Genomic DNA, 18032 nt, shown 5'->3' with positions numbered 1-18032 from the left:
ACGCCCGCGTAAGCTGAACCACCAGGCGGAGCACACGCACACAACGACACACGTGCACAACCCGGAGGAGCCTGAGCCCTTTGTAGAGCACATTGACATCGCATTCCGCGTGCTTTTGCTTGGTCTGAGGGGGGTTTGAGGGTGTTGGTTGTTTTGCTCGCTTTCCTTCATTCTCTCCATCTTCGCTCCACCGGCCGAGAGAACGAATCACGAAGCCACCCAAAAGCACGCGTGTAGTGGACCCGACGAGGAGCAGCAGAGACCGGGGCAGTACGTTCAGTGTCATAGTGTAGGAAGCGTTGGACATACATAATTTTTGAAAATTTCATTAGAATTTTACCAAAATTCATAAAAATATACATACATGAAATTAAAAAAAAAACTTATTTATACAAATATGCAAAGATAATAAACAAGTTATCTCCATGCAATTAAGAGGCAGACTATTGTAACGCAAACTTTTCAATTATTGTGGAAGTTTATTTTTAAAATATTGTATATTATATGTTGATTTAGTACGTGTTATGCGATAATTCTTTGTTATTTACTTTCCCAATAAAATTAAAACATATTGTTCTTTAAATCCACCTAAAACCAATCAGCGCAGCATCAGAGTTGCGAGCACCGATCGGAAACCCTCTCTGGCTCCGTGATCATGGCAGATCAGCACCGATCGATTCCCCCTTTGCTGGCGGTTGAAGGCAGGAGAGGAAAAGGGGCGACACGAGCGATCTTCTACTCGCGGCTACTCGCAGTTCGTCCGCGCGAAACGCACCTCAGTCTTCGGCTGTGCCTTCGAAGGCAAACATCACCTGCACGGTCGGTCCCGTCGGTCCCGTTGCGGTAGAGAGAGAAAAGCTGAGCAAGCGAAACATAACATAAAAAAATCGAACAACGAACCACCACGGGCTGGGAGGAACAACACACAGAAAACACAAAACCAACCCCACACACACACAAGCACACTTTCAAACACGCATTTCGCCCTTTGCTGGTACAACGCGGTACGAACGAAGGAAAAAACGAGTGTCGAAGAATTAAGCCCAAACCTCGACCGAAGCTTGCAGACCGAATTAGCATTAGTGCGCGTGAGTGCTGTTGATGTTGTGTGGTGCGGTGCTGTTGTTATTGTACGTACGTACTGCGATACCCATAATCAGTCTGCGAAGGAAAATCACGCGCTTTCAGTGAGCCCTGGGGGTGTCTGGGGTGACGTTAAGACGACCGTTGGTATTTTAACTATTTTTGCGTGGTTGGGTTCGGGTGTGAGTGCGTTTTTGTTTTCCTTCTATTCTGTCTTTGTGCGTCCAGTGTTGGCGTGCGTGTTTCTAGAGTGCTACAGTCTGCTCGATCACGTTACGGCGCGCGCGGGAGGGTGTGTGTCGTTGGCACGAGCGCGAATCTAAGCCCCGGCATCAAAAGTTTACCGCGTGAATTTGCGATACGGGTTTTGCGGTGTGAGGCGTGCAAAAAAAAAGTCGCGTGATTTTCCACCGAAACACGTGCGTGAGGGCGAAGGTTTGGGCGTTCGAGCCCGAGATGCGTTTTGTGTGCGTTAGTGAGGTGAGTGTGATTAGAAACGGGGTGTGAAAATTGATCCTCGTCTCCGTACGCACAAGGCTTATTCGGGCGAACGGGCTTAACGCGTGGCAGGATTAGGTGCACGAGTGAACAAAATATTCTGTCCGGAAGAATCGCTCTCTCGCGGGTGTGGTGGTGCTAAAAAAAGAGAAAATTTATAAAAGTTTTTTTTTTGTCAACGCAACACGTTGATAGCAGTTTTTCCTGGAAAAATAACGATTCTACCAGTGCGGGCAACCCCTGCCGGGTGAATTTTCATCGCTGCTATAACACGCTAAGGTAGGTTGAGATTACAATGCATGATCTACACATTCGGGGAAAAGTGAGTGAATTGCGAATGAATTATTTATTGCATTAATTTCGTCGAATGCGATTTTTTGCATGAGGAGGGGTCAAATCCATTTTCACAGAACGTTTCATAAACTTAGTCTCGTACATTAATTTAATTCTGTTGATAAAACTGCCCGGTACGCAAATAAATCGACCCCGTTTCAATGTTTTGACCCTTTTAAAATCAATACCGTTCATCAGATTTTGTTAATTAAAAACCATCGAATTGCTTACTCAGCGACAACCCCTTTTTTCCACCATTTTATATTGACAACCTTCCCCAACATTGGCCCATCAAATGGCTGTGACCGAGCCGCATCCCAGCATCGATGCTCATTCGCAGCGCAATAAATGAAAATTCCATCGAAAACTTCATTATTTTCTCAATCAAACGAAGCGCAACGAAGTTCCATTGTGGAATGACACATGAATTGATTTGTGAAATGTAGGGAGAGGGAAAAACCCAGGTCCCGGGAAGAGATTTTTTGTTAGGACTTTTTTTTGCATCCGTAAATACATTTATGGGACGCATCGTTGATTGAATCCTGCGCATACACACGCGGGCGCATAAATTGGCACATTTTATGTCGTCTGTGAAACAAACTAATACCGAAACCGAACGCATGCCATGGGTGGGTTGGAAGTAGAAAAAGTAGCAACAGCAGCAACATCAACGGCTATAAACACCTCTTTTTTCAGCCTACCTAACGGAGTGCTTTCGTTGGCGCAAACTTTGTGGAAGTTTTCTTGTTCACATTTTGCTTTCTTTGGCCTCGAGAGGTTTTTATGTAGTTTTTACTCCTACTTCCAATTCAAGCTCCAGCTAGTCAATGCCTGAAATAAAGCTCGACTGTAAAGCAATAAAAGAAATCAGATCAAACATTCGTTGGCGCTACCCCTTTTGCTACTCGCCGAGCGGGAAAATACCTTTCCTAGGCTGCTATTTGTAATATATAAAAAAAAACCGGCACCATGGACAGGTTCATACAGTAGAAGGCACCCTGGCGCTACGAAAGAGCTGCGAAACTGCATGAACTAATCGATTTGCCGGTGCTAATGTGCTGCAAGAATGCTCAGCAATCTCAGCAGCGCGTTTGACGATTTCAGTATTAGATTGATTTACCTTTTAGCAGGCTGGCAAAACAAAAACAACAACAACAACAACAGAAAACCACATTAAATAAATCGCGCCAATACGCACACCCGCTGGGAGGGCACAGGGCGTTCGAATATACGCACCGCGAGTGCTTGAGTTCGCGCTTTGCTGGTTTCACCTCGGCTTAGCGGTGTTTTCTTGCAAACGCCTCTGGGAGTCTCTTGCCTAACATTCCCAAACACACACACACGCACATGCACAGCGAGCCAAGCATGCTCCATTTCGGCATGGTTTATGGCCCACCACCAATTCTGTCTCTGCTACGGCCGGCGTGAAGCGCTCTATCCATCAAACCGTAAGCTTTGGCTGAGGTGTTTTTTTTGTCAGCAATTTAACATACTTTTTTGGTACTTCTTGGAGTGTCCCAATCGCCCAAAAAAACCTGCACACACACAAGCACGTAACCGATAAGTCGCACACTTGTGGATGGAAATTTAATCGGTTTTTTTCTCTCTGCGTAGATCTCCAATTTATACTCACAGTTCCATCTTTTCCACTTGTTTTTTTCACGTCCGGCAAAGGTTTGTGGGGGCGTAAAAATTGCGCTTTTGTCGGGGGTTTTGAAACCGATCTATCGGTTCGTTGTACCCCCACCCACCGGCGTGCGATAAACTGTGATGAATTTTCATGATCTCGAAACGGGAATCGTTTACGGCGCCTCGCCGGGAGGCACAGTTACCGGGCAATAAGTAGAAATAAATTAAAATTAAATAATGCTCGTACGCAGGCCTCGGTTTCGTTCGGACCGGCACTGACGGAAGGGGGTTTTGTTTTCGAAAGAATTGATTGTGCCGAAAATGCGAAGGTTTTTGGAAGTAACGTTTTATTACCGCGCCGATATTGGTCATTTTGGGAGCGATTTTTTCCGAAACGAGGAATAGTTTAAGTTCCAAATTTTATTGTTTCCTCGTGTGAAAAATCAAATCGATTGTTACAATTTTATTGCGACCACAAAAGAATTAAATCATTCTTTTAAAAAACTGAAATTATATTAGAAAATATAAGAAAAATCAGATCAATTAAAAAGAACAATACGTAATGATGAAAAACCGTTAATGATAAATTTTAAAGCTTTGCTATTATCAGTTAATTTAAATGTATTTTTATGTTTTTCAAACGAATTTAATTTATTTAATTAAGGAATCACCTCAAACAAGAATTCAAGCGTTTCATTGTTAAACAAAACTAAAGAAAAATCAGAAGATTTAGAATTCTAAGAAATTAGAATAGAAAGTAACTGGAAAGCTCTTCAAAAGCGAATTAAATTCATATAAATCTCGCCCTTGTCCTCAATCTAACAAGATGGCTATCAAATTAATTGCTTAACATTCTCACGCAACGAGCTTTAAACGATCATCCTCTTCTCTCGGTCGTCAATCATCAAACTCCAAACCGCGACGGTTGGTAGGATAATGCTAGGGTTGCCCTCCTCACATCCCTTCATACTCTTCTGATCCCACTGTATTCACTAGGCAATCACCTCATCATCAAACCTAATCAACTGTTGAAAACTTCTACCCCAAACCGTATCATCTAAAGAAGCTCGATCGCTTTTACTCTTTTCCGCTTCCCAAGAAGCGGTTCAGGCAGCAAGATCGTAAGAATGGGTCGGTGGAAGCTACTCTACCGGCGTAACAAATCAAACAGTTGAACAACTGTCGGGGTGCGATACACCCCAAAAACCGGCGAGCGCTGAGATGATTTACGTATCTTTCCCCTTTTTCCATTTCTCTCTCTCTCTCACACACACACACACAGACCGAAAGCATCCCGCCATGAGGCTACAGTTACAAATGTGATAATTAGTGGGGTAAAAACGGGTTTATCTTTTATGACTCCCAGGCCCGGGACGAACTTCTAGCCGGGGCCGAGCACATTCGATTATATTATACCCATTTGCTGCGCGCCCGTTTGACCGCACTGGCCCGAACAACGGTTTCAGTTAGGTCCGAAATCCGTCTTACTGCCCTGTCTTACGGCAATGCGGTAAGACGTCGGCTTCTAGGTCAGCTGGAACGGTTCGGTATGTTGCTGCTTTTGCAGAAGCGAACCATTGGCAGTGCGAATTAGTCCTAGGGATAGGCACAAATCCGCCAAATGCCAAACACACGCCACTGTGGCCAACCGTTTGTCCGATTATTCTCACTCACAGTGTGTCTATGTGTTTGTGGGAGAGAGAGACACCACAGGAAGAGGTTGCAGTGTTGCAACATGCATTTTATCACGAGCCTGCACACACCATCGCCTGCCATCAGTGGGTTTTGGATTTGGCAGAGACGTCACTGCACTAAACCCCCATGCGGCACGGCTGACGCTCAAGGCTGAGCGGTCGGCGGAAAAGCGAACAACAAATGCAGTCGACGAGCACGACTAATCCAATTAGTCCAGAACCGGTGGCCGACGACGGAGACCAATAATGCACACGCCGCTTCTCGTGCCATCTCGGTCTCTTGTTACAGTGGCGTCCGATAGCGGCAATGAGCACTGGCAATCCAGCCCGAAAGGGCTTGGCTTTCGGCAGAGATTGATGATTTAGTGAAAGAAATTGGACCGACCACTAGGGGTAGCACACGGTTACGATCATTTGACCATCGGAATTATCATGCTTGCGGGTACTAATGGTAGAATCGGTAAAAAGGAATCGCCCACCTACCTCCGTGAGAGTGTCCTCCAGGGATATTCACCACCAACCAGTACTGTATTCTCGATTAAGCGGTTGACTGTATCGAAGGTATGATTTATGTAACTGCCCTAACTGCTCTTCTCTCGAAGCCTTCCGACTGGAAGTAAGTGCACCGTAACCGAGTTGTAACGAGATTAATACCTTCCCTAATGCTTCGATGCTCTCACACAGGGACCCACTCGATACGGAAAACGAGAACGATTTCCCAATTTTTACACCCCGGCGATTGCTTTTTCCTCGCTCCTCGTATCGCAGACATCGCTTGAGGGTTATTGCAATATATTTTACCCCAACGCAAGCGACAAAACCACACGACGCTCCTCCCTTTCTTTTTTAAACTGCCCCCAAGTACTCTCCGGACGCTATTAAATTGCGTACCGTACCGATGAGTTCGTCCGTTCGGTGGTTTGGGCTCGCTTTTTGTGCTGTTGATTGCACCCAATTCACTATCCTGTGTTCCGTTTCTGTTCCTATGTGTGTGTGTTTGAGTGGGCAATAATTTAACAGTTTCCGATGTAGTCGTCCCGAGGCTTTCCATGCTAAAATCGTTTCATTGTCCTCTTCCCATCGCCCCCAAACTCCATAAAGTGATCTTCTCATAAACGGCATTCGATGCTCGCACTGTCTCCCGTACCGCATTAATGTGCAGCAATTATTTATTGGTCATTTGTGCAAAGTGTTGTGGGTGTCGTCGGCAACTTTTAAGAACCCATTTCGTTCACCCTCTTTTATCCCTGAGGCGCCTCTCACCCTCAATCGATCATTATTTGCCGTCCGGCAGTGGGAGCTCAATTGCTCAATTAAGGCGCAAAAGCATCAACTTTGCACTCGAACGGGGCTCGAAACCATGCCCACCGGATGTCACTAGGAGCTTGTGCAAGGAGATGTACACCCGTTTTCGCCTCTAACCCTTTTTCCGGCTCCTCGAACGGAAGTACGAAGTGGCAATGAATAAATTATGACATAATTAAGTGAGTCCATCGAACTCGACCACAACCCAGCGGACCTCTCCAGTGCCAACCGATATTCATTATCATCATTCATCAAAAGTGAACTTTTCCGTATCGACCGACACACTCCTCCCCCCGCTTCGGTATGCCTCCCTGCCACCCCCCGCTTTAACATATGCAGGCAAACGCAGAGGAAAAGCTTAACACGCCTCACCCATGTAGCAGGGTGGCCCTCGTCGGCCCTGATGAAATCGATAGACACTTTCTAATTACGGTTAACGAACCGATTTCTTTCACCACTATCATCAGTACCATCCACACAGGCCGTGCACGTTCGATGCTGCTACACTATGCCATCATCCGTGGATGGTTTTTGGTTTTCCTCTGCTTCATGCCAACTCCAAGCACCCTTTCCTTATTGATCCGCAAGTGACACACCGCTCCGCGAAGGAAAAACCACGACCACACAAACCATTTTGGTACGTGCTGAAATGTTGCTCGGACGCTGTACTTCCTGTGCCCGGTGACAGATCACCTTTTACACCCCGAATCGAAGCACTGGCGGGGCGTGAGAAATTGGTGTTCGATCCCTGTTCGCTTTGGTGCACGCTCGAATAGCAAACGGCAAAAAACAGCCTCGCCAACCAAAACGATAGGTCGAGTGTGAAACATTTTCCGGTTTATTAGTGCTGGTGGAAAGTGCGTATGTCTGTCTATGCGTATGGAAGCGAGCGAGTGTCTGGGGAGTTTTCTACTATTTCTCTTCCTCGTGTTGTTTCGGTATTAAACATTAATGCTGTCTGTGTTTTTTTTTTATCCTCCGCACTCACTGCAGAGTAGTAGCGAGCAACAAGTTTTGATCGATTTCCTACATTTTGTTCAACCAGTTCGGATGCTTTTAGCTCCTACTGTTTTGCAGTCTTTTTGCTAGTGTGTAGAGTCGAGCATGTATTTTGTGATTCAAAATCAAAGCTAGTGATGAAATGCTACATTTTAATCGTTTGATGAACTTTGTGAAAGGGTTTGAAAATGGTTTTCATGAGTTTTGAAACAAGAAAAATTGAACAAAGCCGTACATTTTAATAACATGCCCGTCATGTGCTCAAACCTAAAATTGATCGCTCCCCTGTAGCAAGGAATGACTATCCGGCTGCGTGGTAATGAATTAAGTGTAAGTCTGACCAGCTCACCATTACTCTATTCGACCTTCTCTTCGGTGTCATGTTTAATTTAGTATTTTTTCTTGAAATTAAAGTGCATTATATGGCATTTCAATCTCATTTCATTATCTGCTCTTTAAAAACTGTTTGAATAACGATAAATAACAAACAATATGTTTTAAAGTGTAGTTATTGCAGCAAAAAGTCAAATACTGTTATTATGAATTCTCACAAGCAATATTGCCTACTCGTCACCATAGAACAAGCCTGCGATTTGAAATTACATTGCAGCGCCGTTTATCTGGGCTCATCGGGACTCTGATAATTGTTTTTGTTTTTTTTTTCATATATCCTCCTCAGCGCGCAAAGTTTTCCTTGTTTTGAACTGTCATTACGCAATAGCACGGATAAACGAACAGCCGCATAGCAGCAGAATGTTTATTACAAAGCTAAATAAATAATTAAGAAAAATATGTAACATCAAAACTCTATCATTTCATCTAAAAATCTTTCCGAACAAATTTGTCCCCCAAAAATTTGTCCTTTTTTACATGATGAGATTTGTGGTGTAGGTGGACGAATAATATATCATTGGAAAGTAAAATTTATTCACTTTTAATGAAAATTTTTACAAAAATATTCCTTTCTTGTACCTTTTTTATTACTAACTGAAAAAATCGTACTAAAAACAAAATTATTAAACATTGGTGATGAATTAAAAAAAATATACTTTTGTATATCCTCATTTCTTCACCAAACCTTAATTAACATGTCTTAAACATGTTGTCGAAAATGCAGACTTATAATTTAACCTCAAATGTGAAAAAATGCATTCAAACATATTCGAAGCGCACGCCTTTGCATGGTGCACCATACAAAAATCGTTCACCTGCACTACCGTACAAAGAACAGAACGCTCTGTACTTGCCATTCCGGCGTGTTCGAGGATTTAGTACTTTAATAAAAACGCAGTATTTTGTGTATACATTTTTTACAACATATCTATAAACCGTAAACCTTTTTTTTTGTAACGCGGAAGATTTCAGCGTTATGGATGATATATCAAATGCCTAAATTGTTATTTTCTTACGAAATAACGAAGAGTCTAATATAGGGTGCTATGCTAGCACTTGGAAAATCAATGATATCTAATTATTTTCAATTACTTGGTTTATTTATTTTTACTTTTTGGTGGTTAAGCCTTTTATTATTAAAACCAATACACTGCTTCTCAAATATAAAGACTTAGAGTATGAAGACCAACAGAGTATGGCGCAATGATTCCCTTGCTCGGCCTTGTTATTGGGCCGAATGTCTCTATATTGTGTGCCAAAATATTTCAAACAATTGAAAACCCAGTTTTTAGTGCACTGTATTTGCAAAATTGTCTAAAATCCGCCTAAAGCGATTTTGTTAAAAGACATCCTTCAAAACTACTTACAGTATAAATGATAATAAAATGGATTTAATTAAAAAAAAATCCTTCAAACGTATATATTGACAATAGTAAGATATTTGTCATATTGAATGAAATATTAATAAACCAAAACAAAACAAAAGCAATGATGCAACGCAGCCAAACATCACTTTCAGCTTCTACGCACTCGATACATAATGCATTAAAATATAATTAAGGCACCACGTACCGATTCATAATCACATCACGCTACACGCCGGCAGGCGATGGCTAATGGTACAAATCAACACCTAACGACGGTAAAGTCATTATCACTTGTTAGTCCAAACTCTCCCCACGATATGAGTGCCTTCGATCTCCGACCAACCTACAAACGGCTACGTGATGTGAAGTCGTTCGACATCTGCTTTAAAATGTGTCCGTCTAGCAAACAACAGCAAAAAAGAACAAACCCTCTATCACAAAGCTATCAATCAACTCGCAAACGAAAGCACCCCGTTTTCAACAGATGTTCTTTTCGGCGTTGGAAAATCATCGCCAGCACATCAGGATCATCATCATCACTCGTTTCCATAAGCTCAAAGAAAGCCCAAAAAAGTAGAAGAAAGGCTACCGCCGTTGATTGATTTGTTTTCCTTGCAAAAATTTTGCACACACATACGCATACCGAGCGGACGATTTTCCATGGCATCTCTCTCTCTCTCTCTCTCTATCCTGTTCCCAATGCCAATTTGCTCTATCGCTCGCCCTGCAAATGGCGAATGTTTAATCACACGCGCTAGTGTTGCCACACAAAACACAAACATATACTGTACGCGGCGCATCCGGCTCCGGGAATGTCCGGTGCCCGCGGTGACTGATTGTGTACCAATCAACGGCACTCGCCGCCGCCTGTACGCTGCTGCCCGCAAATTGACGCTGAAAAGTGAAAACAATTCAATTAGCCGTTCCGTTCGACATGGAAATGCACCACGCACGTACGATATGCGCCCGTGCTTATGCTCGTACGCTCGCAGCCAACCGGTACGAGAGGGGAGCCTGAACAGGAAAGAAGACGAAGAGGGTGAAAAAAGATCACCGAGTGGCTGGCTGGAACGGAACAGATTGGAAGCTGGAGCAGACACCGGCCAACGGCGTTCAGCGATTGATTGGTTAGAGACGAGGCAACACCCGGTTGAGCTTATCACGTGACGCTTGTGTGTGCGCGTATGTATGTATGTGCACTGGGAGAAAAGCACATCAAATGGTGAAACGAGCATCGCTATAGGTGGAAATGTATGCTTACTGCCCTGCCCGCCCCAGAGCGATGCAGCGAAAGCGGGTTCTTCTTTCACCGTGCATCGCACGCATAAACACACCACAACGGACCACGTCAAGGTCAGCCCGTGAGCCGGTCGTGCGGTGTGGAAGTATTTACGAAGCAGGGGTGAAACCTGTCCAACGAGGAGCACGAAGAGAGAGAGAGAGAAATTACTTAAATTTCACCAGAATTCGCAGCACCGAAGGAAAGCTTCTCAAGCATGTGGTGAGTTGTGTGGTGAGCGAGGGAGAGCTCAGCGGACCGGGTTGAGCGTTAAAGCTGTAGGTGCATTTTATCACGAACAACAAGCGAAACCGTCGGGTGAAAATTCGCTTTCCGAGAATGATGTGTTAATTTGAAGATGGAGTTTTCACTCTCTCGCGGTTTCTTCGTTTGGTGGCTTACCGCGAAGATGAGGGCAAGCGATAAACTCGGCATCAGCTCCATTACATTAACGAATTGGCAGCTTAGTTTTAACTTTAAATTGCATGAAGAACTCACCCAGAATGTGTGTACACAAGAAGGGAAAGTGTTCTTCTTTGTATGTCCGCTTCAGTTGTTTGTCTCTTGATCATTTCACTTTCTTTTTTTGTTTTGTTTACTTTCATTTCTGTTGAATATGCTAATTTGTAGTCAGATTATTGTTTCTTTAATTTTGGAAAACCTCTTCGTTATTATTCTTTTCTGTTTTCTTTTAATTTGACATATAATATCTATGTTCTTCGTTTGTTTCCGTTTTACATTTGCTTTATATTTTTTCTATCTTATTATTAATGTTCTTCTTGCTTTGTTGAACAAAGTTTTCTATTTTTGTTCTTTGTTTCATATTCTACATCAAATGCCATCATTGTATCGCTTAACTTCACTTAACCTAACAAATTTGTGTCTTATCTATTATACGCGAATAATAAAGCAAAAACCCGAGAGCCTCAAAAGGAACAGCGTCATGTAAACGGACGAACAAACCAAAAAACACAAGCCCAACAAATTAAGCTTCAGTCGCCCACGGAGCAAGTGGAAAAAACAAAGCAGCAGAACAACAACAAGCCTAGAAAAAGCTTTAGATAAGCCATAGGACAACCGTGATGGTTATGGTGGTTACTGCTGCGAACCGACATGCCGTCTTACGATACGCGTCCACCGGCTCGTGGCGTTCGCAGTTTCTTGCCACTTTTGAAGCAACAAAAAACCGGTTCGACCCATTGGATTCTACCGGTCCCAGCGTCTCCAGCTTCTTACAGGGTTTCCCACGATTTATTGGTTGGTTCCCATCAATTTTTGGTGGGTTCCCATATTTTTTTGGTGCGTTCCCACGATTTTTTGGTCGTTTCCCAGAATTTGTTGGTCCAATTGTATTGATATCCAATTGGAAAATACCAATAAATTATGGGAACGAACCAAAAATCTATGGGATACGACCAAAAAATCGTGGGAACGCACCAATAAATCATGGGAACTGACCAATAAATCGTGGGAAACCCTGTATAACCTCAACCCCAGCACCATCAGCACGTTGAATTGAAAGTCATCAATGTTTAATCAAAATTGCTCGCCCCGTAACCCCCGTGGCTGGTTGGGTGGTTTTTTGCCGCATCTAGCCGGGTTTTCCGTGCTGTCCGACCCGTGCTGGCTTGCCCGTGATGGCAGTATGATAATGGAATTTTACAACCATTCGGCCTACCAAACTGTAGCATTCTGGAGACGGGGTATGTTTCTGTAGCTCACTCTTCTCTTCTGCTGCTGCAAGCTACATCGCTCCAAAGCAATCAAGAAAAAGACACACTAATGATTGTGGGTGGTGAGCGCGAGCGAAAAAAAGAGCCTTCTTCGCTAAATTGAAGCTGGAATAGTAGTGCAAAAAAGGTTCAGCATTTGTAAGATAGAGACAGTATAGAGAGAAGTGCAGAAAAAAAACACACCATCAATTGCAAATTGCACCACCACTAGAGTGTTGCTTGGCCCATGTTCATCCCATCCGTTCGTCAAAGAATGTGACAGAAAATTATGCTAACGATCCTCTGTGTTGAGTTCCTGTTCTTCCACTCTCTCCCTATCTCTCTCTATGTCTCTCTTGTGCCGGCATTTCTTCTTCCTGCGCTTCTCCACCAACAAGTGTCTTCCACGTTCGGTCACTTAATCCGCGAATGGAATGGAAACGATCCCAAGTTCTGGCTCGTCATCGTCAGCTGCAATGGACGGACGCGCGATGACTTCAAGATTCCACCAAAAGGGAGAAGCGAGCTTCGGAAGCTTTTGCTCGCTAGCTAACCGAAGGGAATATCTCCTTGACGTCTTGTTGTTTCCACCCGTGAAGATTAGTGAAACTGAAGATTTTTTTAGCAAAATAGCGCTAAATAAATGCGCTGCTCTCTAACTGCTTTGGCTTCTATTCAGGCTTCTTCTTAGTCTTACCCCCTCGCCACTAGCACCAGGAACCTCCCATGCCATGTCGATAATCAACCGTGCGACGTACCGAAAGCGACAACAAGATGCTCTCGTTCGTAATAGTTGCCATTATGATGATTATAATTAGTGCTATAATTATTACGATTACCAGCCGGTGGTTACCCTGTACCGTTCAACTGGCGACAGTTTTGTGTGCCCGATGCGCTTCCCCCCCCCCCCTTCCCTACCCGCACACTGTGTGCCATTGTCTTTTATGGTACCTAATTATGCGCAGCAAAAGTTGTGTCCTTAAGGAAAATCGCTCCCATCGGGCAAGTTTCAGCGAGAGCTATTTGCCCCATTCGGCAGGGAGGAGTTGACGCTCAGTCGCCGGTACCCACTCATTATCCGACACAGCCCGCCACAAGTGTGCGTGTGTGCACCGAATATCAATTGTCCGCACCAGTCCGTCCAGTGAGCGGTGGGTGTTAAGCTTTTAGCAAATAAATGGACTATTACTTTCGAATCGCAGGAGAATTCCTGACCGCCCTTAAGGCGCCCCGAGAACATTGCGCTAAAAGTGCTCCATCGAAATTTGATTGCACCCGCCATCTGCGGGCGCAATGAAAACGATTGGTACGTGAAGGGGGAAAAAAGGAAACTTTTGCGATTCCTTCAGGCGCAGATTGTCGCGGTATGACATCATCGAGCCTGATCGGATGCCAAGGCGATCGCACGAACGCTCGCGGAGCAGCAAAAGCGCTAGCAACCGGCTTCCTTCTCAAGGCGCTGGGAAAAGATCGGAGGAAGGTGAAACAAATTTAAAAGAAACATAAACACACATACGCACACACACAGACAACCGCATCCATATTATCGCAGCGGGTTTTTGGCGGAGTAAAATTACGAAACACCGAAAACCTGTTACCCGTAATCAGCGGTGGCAGCAGCGGCAGCAACCCAAAAAAGTTGCCGCCCCTGGTGGGACCCGGTTTGCCCAGTCCTAATGGCGTCGGGCCAGTCGGGTCGGGTTGTTTTGAATCATCGGCGGATTAAAAGGCGGTGATCTACTGCGCGGATGATCGGTGCTCATCCGGTCGAAATCCGATTATCGTAACCGAATAATGTGTGTGTTTGTGTGCAAACATTGCAACGGAATTGTTGGCACAAGGGAATGGGATATTACCGGCATGCGGAATGGTAAACAAGGGAGCAGTTAAGGAGGACAATAATGTTTGGAAATGAGATGAAGGTAATTTCGTAAGGCATTGATTGGATTAAAGGTATGATATAATATTATGGTTTATTTTGTTTGCTTTGAAACACAGTGGAAATGCTTTAGGGCTGTCTTCGGAAACGCCCATGCCTTGACCAGCTGAGATTATATGTTATGTATTGCATTTTATTATCATTAAAATTGTAATTATTTATTTGAATCAGTTGTACTTTTATCATATACTAAGCTATGTATTGTTTAACAAGCCTTAACTTATTACTATCATTGATAATAATAGGCATTGAGTGAGCAAAATATATGAAACCATGAAGTAACTTAAAAAAGTTAAGAAAAAGAGCGTCATCGATTGCAATACTGATTAAATAGAAAATAAATTGAAAATTTTAAAAATCATTCATTATTTGATTTTTACAGAAATAAAATCAGCAGGTGTTTTTTTATCTCATTTAAATGTATTTAATGTTAAACTACATGCTTTAACTGTAATTATACTGAAACAATATTATAAATTGAACGAGTGATCTTACATGAAAGAAAACAAACACGACCAAAAAAAATTATTAAAATAACGATTTCATTTAGTTTAAAAAATGAACCATAACCTGCTAACCTTCCTTCCAAGTATAGTGCACCCTTAAAACCGCAAAGTCCAAAATTCCTCACAGAACTTGGTTAAGTCAAAAAAACATTCAACCGGCACTAAAACCACTCGCTTGTGGATGATCATCATCATCGCACTCCCAAAAACCAACTTAGAAGAGCTGAAAAGAGAAGAGAAACAAAAAACCACACAGACACACAAATCGCTTTGATTTATGATCGATGCACGGGGCAAGAAAAATGTTCACACGAACGTGAAGCCAGCGATTTAGCCCGCTGGCCTTCCCGCTGTTCGGTTCAATATTTGCGCTAGCTGCTCGCGTACATCTCAGCAATTAGACTCGTAATAGGGTTTGACATTTCACATCAATTTTCACACTTTTCAAGCCCCGCTCCTTTCTTTGTGTTCCCTTTAATTCACTTTGACGTTGAGAAATTACCCACCAACGAACATCCAAGACAAATTGTGGTCTGTGCTCATGAAAACTAAAACCACATTGCACATACGCAACAATCGTTTAGTGTCTCAACAGGTAATGAGTAAGTGCGCGCAGTCCCGAGTGCAGGTGCTAAACATGTGCATTTGTCTTATTTTTCAAACAAACCCACCTTGCCTTCGCATCCCAACATTCCGTTGCATCAAACAACCTTCCCTGCCAAAGCCGACAAAAGGGTTAAAGATGTTAACGGAAATCGAAAGTACGCCCGTTTATTTTGGTGCGCTGATGGTGCGCATCGATCAGAGCCGCATTTCGTAACAGCTACTACTACTACCCCATACACGACCAGGGCCTGCCATTATCATCATACTCATATGCCATTATTTCACTCGGTTGTTGGAGCCTCGAAGCACTACAGCTACTACTTACTTGTCAGTTCAATTTCGTTTTGGATGGCCCGAAGATGGGTAATGAAGGCAAGCCGGCAGCCCTAACGGTAGTTCCGGCTGATGATGGGTTGATGATGCGCAGGAGCGGTGGAAAAGGTATTGAAATTTGTCTAGTTAATAATCCAAATTATAAAAACGATGCATGGGCAGCGTTAGGCTATGATGTAATGCTAGAGTTTAAGAAATTATGTTGATTGTTATTAATGCAGTAGCACGAAATGCATTGTTGGAAATGGTTTAGTTTGATAGTGTTTGCGTTCTATTTAAATTTAATTTCAGAAGTGCTTCTTTCCAGAAATTTATGTAACTGAAATATCAAGTCATTAGTACTACCAAAGCACTCCTCAAATCCGATGCTCCAAAATCCTCGTCCTGGTACAGAACACTCCCCGCCCGAAGCAAACTTGAGCTGCCAATGAGAACGTTTTGAATGTTTTGAAAGCACTTTCTCTTCCTACAGCACTGCTGCTGTAGATTCTCGCTGCTCGCATCATCATCATCATGATTCCTGGTATCGAAGGCATCAAAACTCTATCCTCCGACGAAATCGGCCGGCCTCTAGGGAGTAGGGTATCCCGCGCCAGGGTAAACGTTGGCTCAACATCATCAACTTCATCATAATAATAATAATAACGGTAGAAGTGGTTCATAACTAGTCACTCAACTCATGAGCCCCCGTGTGAAGCCTCCCCCGCTCCCTGCCTGTCGTGTGCGTACTCATCAAGTGCACCTTAAACACGGCCGGACAGTCCTGACGAGCCGGAGCGGCTGAGCTGCAAGCAAAATATTTAACGATAACTTCAGCCATCAGCCGGGCCAGATCGTTCGCCATCATGATTTCGGCATTGATCGAGCACCATTAGCGCAGCTAATAGGTTGCGGGCTGGAAAGGGGTTAAGTTTGCAAATGGACGGGTTGGACTAAAGAGAGGGACAGAAGAAGCAAAAAATAACCTCCAGGACGTCGTTCGGTAGTGTACCAGCCGGCTTTAGAAGGCCCTGCCGCTCATTAGGGTCACCGAAAGCGGCTGTAATTCGGCTGACCTGGAGAGCCACCGGTGTTCGCGAGGGGAAACTTTACTTTAATCGCTTTAACAACACCATCCAGCCAGCCAGTCAGCCAGCAACCTGTGGTTGGCTGTTTGCTTCTGCATAATGTTCACCCAAACAAAGCGCCTTTCGCGCCTGAACAAGCGGTGTGATGGGATGAGCAAAGTGGTTTTGGGGAAGAAATAAAAAAAGGCAGTGGGAATGTCTTTGTTCTTTAAGAAGTTGAGAAGGGACGAAGCGCGTGTCCTTTTTTCTTTTCACGTCAAACGGTGGATTTAAAATAATTTATTAACGCCACTGCTTGTTAGCAAACCGCTTACAGATGTGCTTTTGCTTTGGCATGTACTTACCAAGCGCACCCAACGCAGAAACATTGGCAAAGCCCTCCCATGTTGTGCCTTTTTTGTGCTCTCTGGGAGGCTGCCACTTGTCTCCGTCTCCGTGCACCGGAGACCAATTTGTGCATCTCTAATAGGCTTAAATTAATTGCCAAAGATAATTCTGCCAGCCGTTCGTGTGAACCGTACCTAATGCCTTACCTTACCGGAAATGAGACATGACATTTGCGGAGAAATTATATACTTTATATAATCCCCGGACCGCATCACGATCACGTGCGCACATGGAGACTCCCTTTTTTTTTGTTGCTGCTGCTGCTGCACCCAGATCCCTTTGCCCCTTTGTGCCTTCGCTTTGGGCGGGCAGAGAAAGCAGAACCGGCCACTGAACCGGAAAGAAAATTATAGATCACGACACATCGCACAACATGTGGTGAGACCAAGCAGGCGGCATAAAAACCCCACGTGGATTGCTGCTTTTTGACTTGCGCGGTTGATTTGCGGCGTTTGTTCGGGTGGGTTTGCCGTCTAATATGCAACGTAGATACTTTGCGTTTTCCATAAAATTTACACAAAAACAGTCTCTTCTCTAATGCATATTCGTGATCTCCTATCCAAATGTTAGTGCTATTCTCCTCTATGAGCACCACTCATTTCAATTAGCAAACGGCATTTCGTATATATTTCATCGAAACCGGACTAATCAGCCAGCCAAGATGGAATTTAAAAGTCGAGAGTTTGTACCACTTTGCCTGGTAAACTATTGGCCGCGTGAATGGTTTAACGAGCTGCACTTGACGAGATGTTGCCGCTTTGTATGATATTTATGGTGTTGTAGGTGCTGTGAGCGTTTCTGACTTCAATGCTGTAAGCTTTCAGCAGTAATGTACCAGTAATGTGGTTGTGCTAATAAGTGAGACTCTTATTTCTTAATGTGAGCTTTATTTCAATTGATGG

At 43.8% G+C, this 18032-nt stretch overlaps 1 protein-coding gene across 2 annotated transcripts in view; it reads left to right on the top strand.

The window, feature by feature from the left end:
- The first annotated feature begins 770 nt into the window (after nt 1–770).
- LOC120899776 (serine-rich adhesin for platelets) overlaps nt 771–18032 on the top strand; it is a 65059-nt gene continuing 47797 nt past the window's right edge. Inside the window, exon 1 of one of the 2 annotated variants that reach the window (XM_040305988.1) lies at nt 771–1860. The gene's annotated coding sequence lies outside the window, so the exon portion shown is untranslated. The remainder of the gene's footprint in view (nt 1861–18032) is intronic. The other variant, XM_040305991.1, reaches the window with a different exon arrangement.

This window comes from Anopheles arabiensis, chromosome 3, assembly GCF_016920715.1.
Source record: "Anopheles arabiensis isolate DONGOLA chromosome 3, AaraD3, whole genome shotgun sequence".
In the NCBI taxonomy this organism is placed as follows: Eukaryota; Metazoa; Arthropoda; class Insecta; order Diptera; family Culicidae; genus Anopheles; species Anopheles arabiensis.
The sequence above is the reverse complement of the archived record's forward strand: the minus strand, read 5'-3'. Positions and strand labels throughout refer to the sequence as shown.